Below are 14050 nucleotides of genomic sequence, written 5' to 3'. Positions count from 1 at the left end.
GCCCTTGCAGCCCTTTCCATCTGTGCAAGGAGCCGAGTCTCCACCTCCTCATTAACATTGGGTGGTCTATAACAAACTCCAATGATTAACTTGTGTGAACTACGCACATCTGTATGCAGTTCCACCCATAAAGCTTCAGACTCATCACACTCTCCATCCACCATGTCCTCTTTCACACTCGCTTTAAGATCACTTTTCACATAGAGACAGGCCCCTCTACCTTTTCTTTTTACCCTGTCTTTCCGAAAGAGTGCATAACCAGGAATATTAATAGCCCAGTCATGTGAGGAATGAAGCCCAGTTTCAGCAATACTGATTAAATCATAGCTTTCCTGATGCACCAGAGCTTCCAACTCACCTATTTTGCTTGGCAGACTTCTGGCATTAGAAACAAATAATATATTTCATTCAACAATTCAAAGATTGCTATCATAAAATATTAACAGCGCTATACTTGGAATATTAATTTCCAAAATAATATGTCACCATATCCTGCAAAACTGATATGCCTGCTTTCGAGTACATTTAAAAGGAAAAAAGGAAAATCAAAAGAAGATCCAAAGGGGGCGTGGCTTGGCTATGGAGGAGTGAGGACGTGCATTGCCTCAGCTCCTCGTACAACGCCGCGGTAATCTCCAGCACGGAGGGGTGAATCGCTCCCAAAACAGCAGGCAGGATGTCCCAGGGATGACGGGCACTCTCCCAGCAGGCGAGGACAGATGGGACCTGGCAGGAGCAGCTGGAGGCCTTCTTCGGCGGATCCCGCGGACCGGGCCCTGAAGCCTCCAAGATGGCGCCAACGCCTAAGGCTACTAAGGCATCCAAGGCAGCACAGAAGGCTGTGTCCCAGCAGCAGCAGTTTGCGGACTCCCAGATCCCCTCTCCACAGTTGGTGAGTGATACTGCTCCCCCTCCCTCCCCGGGATCCTCCACCTCCCATGAACAGGGCCCTGACATGGCAGACATTTTGAGCGATGGGGATTTGAAGCGCCGTATTTGGTCTCTCCCCACACGTGCTGATCTTGAAAAATTTACTGCCAGGGTGGAGAAGGTCTTTACTGCGGACATAGCACAGCTCAAGGCAGATACCAATCACCTGGGGGCCAGAATGGAGTCAGTGGAACAGAGGCTGGATGAGGCCTTGCCAGCCATCTCCATGCTACAGGACAGGTGCAGTGCCCAAGACCAGAAAATAGAAGCATTACTCTGCCAGCTAGATGATTTTGAGAATTGCAGCAAGAGGGCAAATATTTGTATACGCGGCCTGCCAGAGGCCACTGCCCCCAAAGATATTGTCCCTACGCTGGAGGATGTATTCAGGGAGATTCTGGGTCTGCCTGCAACAGCAATCTGTTACGACCCTGATTCTGAGAACACTCTGTCTCAAGTTTAGACTCCAGCTGTAGAGGCCTATCAGAATTAACCACCAGCTCACTCTCACTGAACTATAAGAGTATGGGGTCTATATCATCATATCCTCTGATTGGAGCAAAACATGTAGTAATAGTTTAATACTTGTTAAACTATATAGTAACATTTGTCTAGAGCAATGACAAGGATAAGTCTTTAGTAAGTGCTTTTTGAATATATAGGTACTGAACTTGAGTCATGTAGGAAATTAGCACTCCTGATATAACATATAGAAGCAAAACCTCAATATATTTAGAGCAAGTATCTCAATAGTTAATATGTATTTCTGAAAGAGAGAGAAGGAGGTAGTCCAGACTATGGCCAACAACACTAACTATATGGCAAAATAGTCTTTAAACACAAGCAGTTAAAGAGGTAGTGTGGACCAGGTCAGTTTGCATAGTAGTAGATGGTAATCCCAATGTGCAATAATATGCTCTATATAATTATGCAGTTTAAGAAGTAGTGTGAACCAGGTCTGTTTGCACAGGAGTAGATGGTAATCCCTTTATGCAGTAATATGCTATATATCCTTATGCAGTTTAAGAAGTAGTGTGGACCAGGTCTGTTTGCACAGGAGTAGATGGTAATCCCTTTATGCAGTAATATGCTATATATCCTTATGCAGTTTAAGAAGTAGTGTGGACCAGGTCTGTTTGCACAGGAGTAGATGGTAATCCCAATATGCAGTAATATACTCTATATACTTGCGGTTAGGAGGTAGTCCAGACTGGGAAAATAAGCACAGGTGTAACGCTGGTGGTCCTTCTATCTAGTATAGCAACTAAGATCTGGATCCAAGTATCCCACAAGTGAAGTTCAAGGTTGGTGTGAGTTGGTGGAGGGTCTCCAGGTGGCGACAGGGTCCAACAGGACTATTCCAACAACCTGTCGCCAGTGCTGGAGGTTTAAATAGCCCGGTCTCCCATGCACGCCGAGCGCCGCACACTGGAACGCACTTCCGCGTTCCAGCGTGGAGCGCAGACGTCCGCGTACCGGAAGTGACGCGGATGTCTTTGTGAATGGAGCGCAGCTGTCATATTAGGTAAAGCTGCGCTCCTAGTACATAAATTAACGCTAATAGCGTTACATACTCCCCTCCTCAAGGGGGCCCATCCGGGGCGCCTAATAGGAGATGGTTTATCAGGATATTTGTGATGGAACTGCTTAATAAGTCTAGGGGCATGAATATCTGATGAGCATTCCCAGGAATCATCTGTGGGAGAATAGCCTTTCCAACGAATCAAGTATTGAATGGAAGAACCTCTCCTCCTAGAATCCAAAATTTTCTCTACTTGATATTCAGTCTCACCAAAAACTTGAACTGGTGGAGGAGGTTGTGGATCTCTGTTTGGAAAAGGGTTTGGTTTGAAAGGTTTAATTAATGAAACATGGAAGGATGGATGAATCTTCCAATCGGAGGGTAGAATTAATCTGACAGCATTATTGTTAATGATGTGGGAAATTGGAAAAGGTCCCGTGTACTGACGGCCAAGTTTCTTAGAAGGAATCTTGAGTCGTAAATTCCTAGTAGATAACCATACCAAATCTCCAATCTTATAAGATGGGGGTTTTGTTCTATGAGAATCGTAGTACTTCTTTTGTCTAATCTGCGCATCTTCAAGATTAGAACGGAGAGTATCTAGAGTATCCTTTATGGTTGATAAAAGATTCTGAACAGCAGGGACATTGGTTGAAGGAAAAGTAGACGGTAAATTATTAGGATGAAAACCATAATTTGCGTAAAAAGGTGAAAACTGGGAGGATGAACTGGAGGCGTTGTTGTAAGCAAATTCTGCATGTGGAAGTAAATGAAACCAGTCGTCTTGGAGGTGGGTGCAGTAACAGCGCAGATATTGTTCCAGTGTTTGATTTACCCGTTCTGTTTGCCCATTAGTTTGGGGGTGATAGGCGGTAGACATGCGATGATCTATTTGTAGCGTTTGACAGAGAGCTTTCCAGAATCTAGAAATAAATTGTGAGCCTCTATCTGAAATGATCTGAGATGGTAAGCCATGAAGTTTAAGAATATTGGATATGAAAGCCTTTGCCGTCTCTTGAGAGGTTGGTAACCTCTTCAAAGGTACAAAATGGGCCATCTTTGTTAAAACATCAACTGTGACCATGATGGTGTTTGTTCCATTTGACCTTGGGAGGTCAACTATGAAATCCATAGAAATAACGTCCCAAGGTCTATTTGGTACTGGGATAGAAGTTAATAGACCATAGGGAGGTTTTCTAGAATGTTTGTTGGTGGCACAGGTCTGACAAGAATTAACATAGTCCTGAACTGTCTTTGTGAGATTTGGCCACCAATAATTTCTCTTGACTAGATGAAGGGTCTTAGTAATGCCAGGATGTCCTGCAAGTGGAGCATCATGAAGTTGTTTTAGTAACATAAGTTGCAATTTTGGTGGAACATATATCTTGTTGTTAAAAGTTAATAGTCCGTTAGACTCTTGTTGTAAACCCATAGGTAAATGAGATCTCTCTTTAGTGAGGGTTTGAATAAGCAACTTATTGAAGGTCATAGTAGTACCCAGAATCCTATTGGATGGAATAATTGAAAATGGTGGAATCTCCAATGTTTGTTCTTCATGCATACGAGACAAAGAGTCTGCTTTAGTATTTTGGGTACCAGGAAGGTAGGAAATAACAAAATTGAATCTATCGAAAAATAGACTCCATCTGACTTGACGGGCAGAGAGAGTTTTGCAAGATTTTAAGTGTTGTAAATTTCGATGATCAGTGAGGATGGTGATAGTATGTGTTGAACCCTCCAGCAAATGTCTCCAGTTAGAGAGAGCATCTCTTATTGCTAGTAATTCTTTCTCGCCAATAGGATAATTTTTTTCCGCTGCGGAGAGTGTCCTGGAAAAAAAGGCAACTGGATGTAGTGGTTCCGATAATGTAGGTTGTTGGGAGAGTACAGCGCCAAGAGCAAAATGCGAAGCATCTACTTCTAATGTAAAATGGTATGATGGATTTGGCAATTGAAGAATAGGAGCAGAAGTGTAACTATTCTTGAGTGTGTCAAAAGATTTCTGTGCATCATCATTCCAAACAAAAGGTATCTTTGAACTGGTTAAGCTGGTTAATGGTCTCACAATAGCTGAAAAGTTCTTTATGAACTTTCTGTAGTAATTTGAAAAACCGAGAAATCTCTGAAGAGCTTTCCTAGTTTGTGGTGAAGGCCAGGACAGAATACAATCTACCTTAGATCGATCCATCTGAACTCCACTAGGAGTAATTTGGTAACCCAAGAAGGAAATAGTAGTTTGATTGAATACACACTTTTCAAGTTTTGCATACAAAGAGTGTGTCCTAAGCCTAGCCAGAACCCAGCGCACATGTTTGTGATGTTCATCCTGATTCTCAGAATAAATTAAGATGTCGTCCAAATAAATTACAACGCAAATATCAAGTAGATCATGAAAAATATCATTAATGAACCACTGAAAAGTTGCTGGAGCGTTACATAAACCAAAAGGCATTACACAATACTCAAAAAGGCCATATCGGGTTTTGAAGGCAGTTTTCCATTCGTCACCCGAACGGATTCTGATCAGATTATATGCACCTCTGAGGTCCAGTTTTGTATAGATCTTGGCGTTCTGTAGACGCTCTATGAGTTCCGGAATGAGTGGTAATGGGTATCTATTTTTTACAGTGATATTATTGAGGGAACGATAATCAATGATTGGTCGGAGTGAACCATCTTTATTTTTTACAAAAAAGAGAGCTGCACTTGCTGAAGAGGTGGAGTTCCTAATAAACCCCTTTTTTAGATTCTCATCGAGGTACTCTTTTAAATGTACAAGCTCTGGTTGAGAGAGGGGGTAGATTCGGGCAGTAGGAATAGGACTGTCGGGAATAAGGTCTATGGGACAGTCGTAAATTCTATGTGGAGGAAGTTTATCTGCATTAGTCTTACTGAATACATCAAGGAAATCATGTAAATATTCAGGTAGGTCATGTGGAATGGCGTCAGAGAAAGAGATGATGCATGGGGAATAACAGAACTGTTTACAATAATCAGACTGTAAAGAAATTGATTTGGTGGACCATAAGAAAATAGGCTGATGAAGAAGCAACCATGGGAGGCCTAGAACAATGGGAAAGACAGGTGAGGAAATAATATCAAATTTGAGGGTCTCAGAATGACCAGTGGCACATGTAACCTTTAGGGGAGATGTCTGAGATATAACAGGACCATGAGTTGAACTGGACCCATCAATAAAAGTGAGTGACACTGGATTTTGCTTAAACACACAGGGAATTTTATTTGATTCTACAATACTTGAATCTATAAAGTTGCCGCAGGCTCCGCTGTCGACCATTGCTTCAATGGAAATCTCTTCTTGATCCCACTGTAGAGTAAGAAGGATAAAGATATATCGATTAGACGTGGAAAGGGATGAGTCTAATTTATTAATGTGGGAAAATTTACCTTCAGAGTTTTTCTTAAGTAGAGGACAGGTAGACACAATGTGGTCTGGAGCTGAACAATAAAGACATAGATTATTGGCTCTACGGCGTTGCTTTTCTGCTGGAGTCAAAGGTCCTCTTATAGTTCCAAGTTCCATTGGAGACTCTTTTGAAGGCGATCTGAATCTCCTGAAGGAAGTGACTGGGTATGTATTTGCACGTTCTGCCTTTCTCTCACGCAGACGGCGATCGATAGTCACTGATAGGTGCATGAGGTCTTCTAGAGTATCAGGGAGCACAACGCGAGCAAGCTCATCCTTCATAGCCTCTGATAAACCCAAACGAAATTGATTTCTAAGAGCAATCTCTGACCATTGGGTCTCCCTGCTCCAGCATTTAAATTCTGAAATAAAGTCCTCCACAGGCCTCTTACCCTGTTTGAGGGTTCTGATTGAATTTTCAGCTGTTAGCTGTTTGTTAGGCTCTTCATATAAGAGAGACATCTCATTAATGAAAGTATCAAAAGCTCCCAAAAGATCTCCATGTTCTTCTATGTATGTATCAGCCCACACTCTGGGTTCACCTCTGAGATAGGTAACTAAAGTGAGGATCTTTATTCTATCAGAGTAATAAGTGCGCGGACGTAATTCGTACATCAAACGACATGAACTAATGAATTGTTTATAATTCTTCCTTTCACCAGAAAAAAGTTCTGGTGGGCAGACCTTAGCTTCAGGTCTGTCTCTAGCTTGTGCATGATTGAGATTGCGTAAGGTATCATTCTGAACACGCAATTCATTCATGTTAGCAGTCAGGTTATCCACTCTTTGGGAGAGTGTAACTAAATGATTTGCAAGTTCAGCTGGATCCATCTTGAATGTTTCCTTTTTTTTTTTTTTTTTTTTTTTTTTAAAGTGAGGTTGGAATATTATGTTACGACCCTGATTCTGAGAACACTCTGTCTCAAGTTTAGACTCCAGCTGTAGAGGCCTATCAGAATTAACCACCAGCTCACTCTCACTGAACTATAAGAGTATGGGGTCTATATCATCATATCCTCTGATTGGAGCAAAACATGTAGTAATAGTTTAATACTTGTTAAACTATATAGTAACATTTGTCTAGAGCAATGACAAGGATAAGTCTTTAGTAAGTGCTTTTTGAATATATAGGTACTGAACTTGAGTCATGTAGGAAATTAGCACTCCTGATATAACATATAGAAGCAAAACCTCAATATATTTAGAGCAAGTATCTCAATAGTTAATATGTATTTCTGAAAGAGAGAGAAGGAGGTAGTCCAGACTATGGCCAACAACACTAACTATATGGCAAAATAGTCTTTAAACACAAGCAGTTAAAGAGGTAGTGTGGACCAGGTCAGTTTGCATAGTAGTAGATGGTAATCCCAATGTGCAATAATATGCTCTATATAATTATGCAGTTTAAGAAGTAGTGTGAACCAGGTCTGTTTGCACAGGAGTAGATGGTAATCCCTTTATGCAGTAATATGCTATATATCCTTATGCAGTTTAAGAAGTAGTGTGGACCAGGTCTGTTTGCACAGGAGTAGATGGTAATCCCTTTATGCAGTAATATGCTATATATCCTTATGCAGTTTAAGAAGTAGTGTGGACCAGGTCTGTTTGCACAGGAGTAGATGGTAATCCCAATATGCAGTAATATACTCTATATACTTGCGGTTAGGAGGTAGTCCAGACTGGGAAAATAAGCACAGGTGTAACGCTGGTGGTCCTTCTATCTAGTATAGCAACTAAGATCTGGATCCAAGTATCCCACAAGTGAAGTTCAAGGTTGGTGTGAGTTGGTGGAGGGTCTCCAGGTGGCGACAGGGTCCAACAGGACTATTCCAACAACCTGTCGCCAGTGCTGGAGGTTTAAATAGCCCGGTCTCCCATGCACGCCGAGCGCCGCACACTGGAACGCACTTCCGCGTTCCAGCGTGGAGCGCAGACGTCCGCGTACCGGAAGTGACGCGGATGTCTTTGTGAATGGAGCGCAGCTGTCATATTAGGTAAAGCTGCGCTCCTAGTACATAAATTAACGCTAATAGCGTTACACAATCATTGAAATCGACCGTGCTCACAGGGCCCTTAGACCCCCTTCCCAGGACGTGGATAATCCCAGAGACATAATATGCAAGTTTCATAAGTATACTCTGAAGGACAGGATTATGCTAAAGATGCGTGGGAGGCAATACTTTGACTTTGATGGGGCAAAACTTTCCTTCTACCAAGATATCTCAAGGCATACCCTCATGCAGTGTAGAGCCCTTCGCCCACTGCCGGAAGCTATACAAAAAGCGGGACTGACTTACTGCTGGGGTTTTCCTTTTTACCTCCAGGCAACCAAAGATGGCCAGCAGGCCACGCTGCGCAATAAGGATGACCTCCTGCATTTTCTTGGTACCCTGGGACTGGAACCGGTGGATTTCCCTGACTGGAAGGGACTGTCTAAACATCTCCACCTGCAACTTCCTCAACCATGGATGCCGGTTAGCCGCAAGAGTCACAGGCGAGACCGAAGACGCCCCTCTGCCAACTCCCCCCGGGGCTCAGACCCCCCCAGGGAGCACTAAGGGAACTGATGGCTTGCATACCTTTTTGCCCCTTTTGCTGCTTCCCAGCAGCTGTTTGCACTCCCCCCTGTCCTCACCCATTGCTGCCTGTGCAGCTCCTTCCGTGCCCTGACTTTGTGAAGTCATCTACGTTCTGGGTGGAAGGGTTTAGACATTGTTGCGCTACGCGCCTTTGTATGACTTGCTGCAGGGACTGGGGCCTCTGTTGGTGCTGCTGGCCGGTACTGGACTTCCTATCATCGGCCGTGGTAGTTGAACTGTAGCTGAGGTCTTGCCCCTATCCGAACCTGTCCCGCCAGATGGCTCCCCTGACATCCCAGTTCGAGTTTTGTTCACTTTATTAGTTAAATTTTTGTTAATGATTTTATTTTTGAGATTCACTAAGCTGATTCCCACTCCTAACTGAATGTTTTTATGTTAACTAGGTGGTGGTGTGTGGGGCTGACCCTCGCGCCCTGCCCTCTCTTGTTGGTCCACGTTCCCCCCGTAGGCTGTACCTTTTTGGAAATGGGAATGAGTCTTGGGGACCCCTCCCTTGTAGGGCTGACCCCGGGGCCCATCCCCCTGTTGTTTTGGTATGGGGTTTTCGCCCCCTTGCTACCATATGTAATGTGTGTTTGTTTTACTGTTCCTCACCGTTTCTCTTCTTCTTCCTTCTATCTTTTCTCTCTTGCTTGCATTTTTCTCACAGGAACGGCCTCCGGCTCCACCCCCGCGTTGCACCCGCCCCAGTGATAGGACACCCTCTCGCAGACGGATCCTCTGATGGCGTCACTTAAGGTACTTTCTTATAATGTTCGAGGTCTTTGCTCCCCATGTAAACGTAGTAAGCTGTGGTGGGAACTGAAGAGGTCTGGGGCACAGGTGGTCCTTCTACAGGAAACACATTTAACCCCCCGATTACTGCCCAAACTCCCAACTCATTTATACAACCAATGGTTTTTAAGTAATTCACCGGACACTAAGTCTAAGGGCACGGCTATTGCCATACACAAATCTTGCCCCTTCCAGGTCACTGAGAGCATAGTAGACCCCTTGGGACAGTCCTTTTTTTTAAAAGGTTTGATTATGGGTCAGAAACTCACTGTGACTACGATTTACGCCCCTAATTCGGGTCAACTTTCATTCCTTGATAGCACTCTAGATGGCCTGGTGGACTTTAGGGAAGGTCCTCCGGTCCTGGGGGGCGACTTTATGTTAGTCCTGATCCACAGCTTGACACTTCCCGCAACCGACCCTCCCATTCGAACGCTTTCCTTGGGCACTTTCGTAGATCCCTTTAGACCCACCGTCTGTTTGACAGCTGGTGTGTACTACACCCCTCTGACAGAGACTACAGTTACTACTCGAAGGTCCATGATGTCTATACTCGTATAGACCTCATCTGTGTAGATCACCTAGCCCTGGAGGTGCTGCAGGCTTTGTCTATTGGGAATCTCACTATTTCTGACCATGCCCCTGTGGCGACTACATTGGCTTTGCAACCGGATGCCCGTCGGGCTTGGTCGTGGAGGTTGAATGAGTCCTTGCTGGACGACGAGGTGGCGGTTTCGAAGGTGGCGGACGTTTTGTCCCACTACTTTCGGGAAAATACAACGGAGGGGGTAAGCAGGGGAATTGTTTGGGAGGGACACAAGGCGGTGGTGAGGGGTGAACTAATCTCCCAGGGATCTAGACTTAAAAAGGCCCAGCAGGCAGACCTAAATAGGGTGCTACAAGCCCTTCAAAAGGCTGAACTCAGACATAAACATACCGGTGACCCGGAGGCTTTGCGAGAGTTGACCGATATGAGAGAATTATTTTTGCGTTTGCTAGATCGCCAGGCACGTAAACAATTCCGCTACATGTCACATAAATACTATGAGCACGGCAATAAATGTGGCCGTATGCTCACTAGAGCTCTCAGGAAGAAGTGTGCGCAAATGCTGGTACATAAGCTGTGCCTACCCTCTGGGTTGCTTGCAGTCAGATCCTCCCAAATAGCCTCTGGGTTTCGTGATTATTATGCTTCCCTGTATGACCTTGGTTCGACGCGCTCCCCCGGGGTTTGTGATACGAGACTGTCTGACAATCGAGCTTACTTGACGGCGTCTGGCCTTCCCCCGCTGACAGATGAGCAAAGTGCCCAGCTAGAATCCCCTATTACCCCCGCTGACATAGAGGCAACTGTGAAGTCTCTGCCCAATGGTTAGAGCCCTGGTCCTGACGGATTCACTAAAGCTTACTATAGACAATTCCTACCTCTGCTGTCTGAGTCGATGTGTGGCTACTTCAACACCATAGCAGACGGGAACGTCATTTCTAGTGAGGCGCTGCTGGCTCATATCTCAGTCATCCCCAAGGACGGAAAGGACCCGACTCTGCCCCAAAGTTACAGATCCATATCCCTCCTTAATGTGGATGTTAAAATCTTAGCTAAGATCCTCGCCACTAGACTGAAACATCTGATCCCGCTAATTGTTCACCCTTACCAGACAGGGTTTGTTACGGGCCGTGAAGCCTGAGACAATTCTGTCAGGGCTATACAGCTCATTCATTGGGCGCGTGCTTCCCCGGACTCCCCCCCGTATCTCATTCTTTCCACCGACGCAGAGAAAGCATTTGACCGGGTGGACTGGACCTACTTACGTGCCGTACTTGAAACTATGGGTCTCCGCGCACACATGCTGACCTGGATCATGGCTTGTACTCAGACCCAAGTGCCCAAGTTAAGGTTAATGGATTTCTTTCCCAAAGATTCCCGATCAGAAATGGCATGAGACAGGGTTGTCCGCTATCGCCTATCCTGTTTGCCTTGGTGCTAGAGCCTTTCTTACGCACCGTCCGGGCTAATGGACTGACGGTGGGCCATACAGAACATAAACTCTCGGCATACACCGATGATGTGCTATTTCACCTGACGGAGCCCCTGATCTCGTTGCCAAATCTGCTGCAGGAACTCAACCATTTTGGGTCACTTTCTAATTTTAAAATCAATTACTCGAAATCTGAAATACTCCCTATCCAGATGTCACCCTCGCTGGCTGACCAGTTACAAACCGCCTTTCCGTTTACTTGGGCTAAGTCCTCTTTGAAAAACCTTGTTGTCCGGCTGACAGACAGATATGACACCCTTTATGCAGCCAATTTCCCCCCCCCCCTTGTTAGCTACAGTGAAAAATGACTTGGCCACTTGGACTAAGACGGCCTTTACCTGGTTGGGGAGGCTGTAGTAAAGATGAACATCCTCCCACGCATTGTGTTCTACATATAGATATATCCATGTCCCTCCCTAGGGTTTTTTTCACTCAGATGTCCAATCTGATATCGAAATTTATTTGGCTTGACCGGAAACCGAGAATCGCGCTTAGGTTGCTGATGCGCCCGAGGGAGGCGGGGGGTTTGGGTCTGCCGGATAGCGTTAGCTGTGGTAAGCTTTTGCGAGACGGTAATCTTCTTCCCCTAGAGACACTTAGAGAATGGCACAGGACCTTCCCCATGGACTTTTGGCACTATCGACAGCTACACCACTTCTTTGCGACCCACGGGGACTCAATCCGAGACACCTCTACACTCAAGGCCTTTGAACGCCTCTTTATTGAAGAGGAACCGATCCCACATATGATCTCTGAACTCTATCGTTTGCTTAGCTTTGCGACTTCTACACAGAAACACACTTTTGTCTGGGCCTGGGAAAGGGACCTGGAACCGACTTTTACCCCTAGCCAGCTGACGCAACTGTATCAATTTACCCGATCTAGCTCAATTGATTCCAAGACCCAGGAAACGAATTATAAATTGTTGTCGCATTGGTACCGGGTGCCTGTGGACTTAGCTAGGATTTACCCTTCCGTGTCAGACCGGTGCTGGAGGTGATGCGGCCACAGGGGTACACTCCTGCACATCTGGTGGGATTTTCCAGTGATCAGACCTTTTTGGTTAGACATACAGTCCCAGATCAAGGCAATTCTGGACCTGCACATCCCTTTGTCCCCGACCCACTTTCTGTTGCACATTCCTCCCCTGCCGGTGAGCCAGTATAGACGCAGTCTACTGCCCCACCTTTTGAACGCAGCAGAACTGCTACTTCTGATATATTGGAAGCGCCCGCAGGTTCCCAGCAGGGAGGAATGGATCCGCAAGGTTGGTGAGATACGGGAGGCGGAGGACTGGATCGCCACCTGCAGGAATACTCGGGAGCGTTATTCTAGCACCTGGTCGGCCTGGACAGCGTATTTCTCGGACCCGGGACATGTCTCTTCCAGTCTGGATGTGGCATTGTTAGAATTGGCAGACTCCTCTCTTAAGCAACAACCTCGGGCCCCATAGCTTGCTGCGGTACCCTCGGTTAAGCTGTTTTGACCTTCTTGGGTGACCGGTGGAGAAGGGGGGCTGAGACAGCCCTCGCCCCCTTTTTTCCCTTTTCTCCTTTTTCTCAGCTGCTAAGAATACGAGGTGGTGGCGACAAGCGGTGCGGGGGAGGAGCTGGACGTCTGACCTCAGGTATGTTCCTTCTGAATCTAATTCCTCTCTACTTCTTCTTGTCTTCCTCTTTTTCTCTCTTTCTCCCTCTCTCTCTTGTCTCCTTTGCCCTATTCTTATCTGCTTTTCTCCTTGTGACCTACTGACATTGAGAGACCTGGTAGCTGATGTGTCGGGAGAGTGGTGAGCACTGGGGGCCCTGGCTGGTTGAACGGACTCGATGACCCGCTGCCGGGGGGGCGGCCTGGCTCCTTCTGGGGCTGGGCACTTGTTTTGCCACCCCGGGACGGGTACGTCGACCACTGTGGGGGTCGGTTGGGTTTTGCTGCGGGTGGGAAGGTAAGACGGAGGTCTATGGGGGCCCCCCTTCCCTCACGCGCACTCGGCCGGCTTACCTTTTATTTTGTACAATATATACTGTTTTAATTGTTGTCCAGTAGATTGGCTGGTTTGGCCTCCGGTCCTTGCCCCTCCTTCAGTGAGTACCCATTTTATTACTAGATGAGAAGCTTGAGATGTGTCGCCCCTATGCTTTAAGTTTCAGTTTTTGTGTTTTGCGTGTTGGGGAGATCTCCACTTACAGCTCGATACCTGGCCCTTGGGCCTCTGTGATACTATTTTGAGTACTAGGTCCCAATGTGTTTATATGCATCTTTGTTTTCAAAGTCTACCTTGTTTTTTATGTTATGTTGAAAAAATAAAAAAAATGGATGGCTTATTGTTTGCTGCAAGATGCCCCTGACAACATGTGTTGTGATGTACCACTATGCCGTTCACAAATAAAGATAAAAAAAAAAAATAAGATCCAAGAACTCCACAAAGAGCATTCACATTACTAGATTCATTAACATGGGATCAGCTGTGTATATTGCTCACTGCTATTGTGATGGAGTTACTAAAATGATTATTTTGTGTTTATGTTACATTTCTCCTAAACCACTCAAATGCTGCATTTTCTTTCTTATATTGTTTTATTTCTTGATATATATATATAAACTAGCTGAATACCCGGCGTTGCCCGGTCTTCCTATCTTAACCTTTTGGGGAAGGAAAATGATAGTAATATAAATATACCCACCTTTTATATAAGGGTGTAGGTAAGGGTTAATTTAACTGTCATATATTTTTATTTGGCAAATAAGTAATATGTGT

Source organism: Rana temporaria, chromosome 13 (genome assembly GCF_905171775.1).
Source record: "Rana temporaria chromosome 13, aRanTem1.1, whole genome shotgun sequence".
In the NCBI taxonomy this organism is placed as follows: Eukaryota; Metazoa; Chordata; class Amphibia; order Anura; family Ranidae; genus Rana; species Rana temporaria.
Note: the sequence above shows the minus strand (reverse complement) of the source record.